Below are 3,471 nucleotides of genomic sequence, written 5' to 3'. Positions count from 1 at the left end.
GCTCCCTTGCTCTCTGAAAAGGCCTTTGCCCACCTCCACTCTGACCTTCGTCTATACTTCCTAAATGATGACGTCCTTCCTTTGGGCTCATCTGTTAACTCAAGTGAAAGACCCGGTGGGCACCAAAACGACTCCTCAAGTACTAACCACTGCTGCCGTCCTGGTGATTCTTGGGCACAGCCATGAATCTCAGCTTCTTCATGATGGGGGGCAGCCAAACAGCTGTGGATCCCACAGGTCCTCTGGGGACAGCCCAGCAGCTGTGGGTCTCACAGGTCCTCCGGGGGAAGCCCAGCAGCTGTGTGTCCTACAGGTCCTCTGGGGACAGCACCTTAATGGGCTTATGGTCCAGCAGGTACCTGTTCAGGTGGCTCTCGTCATGCCACACAGCCTCGATCCCATTGGCCAGGTTGACCCCCAATGTCTGGTGACAGGCCAAGGTCAGTTGGTGAACCTCCACCACTGACCTCCAAGAAAAGGCCCCCTTGTAGTCAAATTCGCCCTTGCCCCTGGGGAATGTGCGCCTGGGAATGTGGCCAATGCTCATAGCTGAAGTCCTTGTGGGCCGCCTGGTAGAAACCGGGGTGCCGGGTGCCGAAAGGGGGGACAGGATCTCCATACTCACGTGGTCACGGAACTTCATGTCCACCACTCTGCAAACCAGGTAGTCCACCTCACGGAGGAATTGTGGAGTTAATCTTGGAAAATATATTGTCAGCCCTAAGGAGTGATTCTGGAAGCAGCTGAAACGTCAGCAGCGTTCCTCTTCTCAGGCTACTGAACACAATGGCCCGGTAGGAGCAGGATCCCATGATCCCCAGGGGCAGGGCCTAGGTTAGGAGCCAGGAGAGAATGTAACCCTCCGTGACCCCCTTCCTGCACCTGCTGTTTGCTAACACAAACATCCCACTCTTCCCCGATCCCATGACGGCCTCCCTGCGTGCCTGCGTGTAGAGGAGGGTGCAGGCCTGCTTCACAGCTTCAGTATACTTGCCATCCCTTTGTCCTCCTTTCCCACGCTTTGAGGCATCTGCCCTTGCTTTTCTGATAAAAAATGAAATAAAAGCGATGTGCAGAACCAGCTGCTGCTGCCCTACTTGCAGAGGCAGCCCTGCATGGCCGCTCAGATTGGTGTCTGAGAACTTTATTTCAGCGCGCGATGACAGGAAGAGCTGCTTACAGAAGCGGCGGATCATCACGTGCTCTGCATGGATGCGTCCTCCCAGCGCGGGGTGCTGGGAACCTCGAGGACGACCATCCTCCGGCCTTCCCGGAGGGGCACATGGGGCCTGGCGGGCAACTGACTGGTGAAGACGTAGTATGTGAACCTGTGTCCCACCATGAAGTGCTTCTCAACTGTCTGTAGGAACAGTGCCAGGAACACCATGTATCCACAGGGACAGGGGACAGGGCTGGAGGAGGGTCACTGCCAGAGGCTGGCGGCAGGACCCCAAAACTTGCGCCGTGAACGTGTGCACTTTCTTCAAAGGGGCAGGGCCAGGGCTGCTTTAAGCAACAGCCACCCTCCTGGTCTGGCCTGAGTGCATCTGCTGTTGGGGCCTCCCTACCTTCAGCTCCCAGAGATGGGAGCCCTCAGGACCCCATCTTACAAAGGGGAGACTGAGGCTTAGAGGCTAGAAACCCATGCAGCTGATTCTACCCAGTCTGTAGGGCATAGAAACAAGGGCTGTGCCCAAAGGTGCTCAACTCATGACAGGTGGGGACAACCTGCAGGGTGTCAGCCAGGGGAGGGGACGTGCAGGGTTTGCCTGGGAGCTCAGCAAAGGGGGAGTGTTCCTGGCACCAGCATGCTGAGTGTCAGGCTTCATGGGTCACAGGGTCACCAACCATAACCCTAACCCTTAAACCTAACCCTTAACCCTAACCCCAACCCTAACTCTAATCAAACATCATGCTCAATTTTGAGGACTGACAGCTCTACTCTAAAATCAAACACAAGTCCATTATGCTGGCTTTCACTCATTGCTCAGTATCATAGTGAAAGTTCTACCCAGAATGATAAGGCAAGAAATCCACATGTGGAGGAAAACAGTAGAACTAGGTCTATTCAGAGACCAGAGATGACATCATCTTATAGACAGAGCTTCCTAAACAATCAACAAAAAATGATTACAGCCAGTTAATATCAATACACAAGAATCTGTCTTATTTGTATACATTAGCCATGAATCATCCAAAAATAATTTAAGAAAACATTTCCATTTTAGGGAACATTAACATTGACAAAATACTTAGGAACAGATGTAATCAAGAGGCAAGTCTTTTACACTGAAAATTACAAAACATTGCTGAATGAAAGGGACACCTAAATAAATCTGAGGACTCCACAGTGATGAAAAGACATACTATCGATAAGATGGCAATAGTACACAATGCAATGTGGAAATTCAATGTGTTCCCAAGAAAATTCACAAAGGCCTTTGGAAAGAACTGCACAAGCTAATCCTAACAGTCATATGGAGTTTCAAGGGACCACAAAATTGCCAAAACAATCTTGAAAAAGAAAATCAAAGGTGAAAGGTCATTCTTCCAAAGTTCAAATATTAATACAAAGCACCAGTAAATAAAACATTTTGATACTGTCATAAAGGTATGCATTCACCCTGAAACAAATAATACATTATACGTTAATTGAATTTAAATTTAAAACATTTTAGAAAATAAAGAAATAAAATAATTTTTTTAAAAAGATATGTATACAGATCAGTGGGATTTAACTGAGAGCCCAGAAATAAACCCCTTCATCTATTTTCCACTGAATTTTCACAAGCGTGGACAACATTACACTGGGGGAGAGATTGGTCTTTTCAACAAACGGTGCTAGACAATTGGCTATCCATGTACAGAGGAATGAAACTGGACCTTTACCTCACACCACATATAAACATTAACTCAAAATATATTAAAGGCTTAAATGTAAGAGGTAACACTATAAACTCTAGAAGAAATAAATGGGGTTAAATCTTCATAACCTTGGATCTAGCAATGCTATTAGATCTGACACCAAAGCGTAAGAAAGCAAAGAAAAAATAGATAAAATAATATCCTCAAAATTAAAAATCTGTTCTGGGTGCCTGGGTGGCTCAGTTGGTTAAGCATCCGAATCTTAATTTTGGCTCAGATCATGATCTCGTGGTCATGAGATCGAGCCCACGTCAGGCTCTACACTGAGTGTGGGGCCTGCTTAAGATTCTCTCTCCTTCCCCTCTGCCCCTGACCACTTGCACAGTCACTCACTCTTAAAAAAGAAATGTAGAAAATAAAATTAAAAATCTTTGTACATCATAAGATACTATCTGGAACGTGAACAGATAGCCCGCCGAATGGAAGAAAATATGTGTACATTATGTATCTAATAAGAGTCTGTTGCCCAGAATATGTAAAGAGCTTTTACAACTCCTCAGCAAAAAGACAACCCATTTTTTAAAATAGACAAAAGAGTTGGATGGA

The 3,471-nt window shown here is 46.8% G+C and overlaps 1 pseudogene; it reads right to left on the bottom strand.

Annotated features, from left to right (window-relative positions):
• Positions 1 to 307: 307 nt before the first annotated feature.
• LOC141372041 (histo-blood group ABO system transferase 2-like) lies at positions 308 to 1,387 on the bottom strand (annotated as a pseudogene).
• Between the last annotated feature and the right edge of the window lie 2,084 nt (positions 1,388 to 3,471).

Source organism: Callorhinus ursinus, unplaced genomic scaffold, assembly GCF_003265705.2.
Source record: "Callorhinus ursinus isolate GAN/ISIS: 27379988/994484 unplaced genomic scaffold, GSC_fseal_2.0 scaffold427, whole genome shotgun sequence".
Lineage (NCBI taxonomy): Eukaryota > Metazoa > Chordata > Mammalia > Carnivora > Otariidae > Callorhinus > Callorhinus ursinus.
This window is presented reverse-complemented; position numbering and strand designations above follow the sequence as displayed.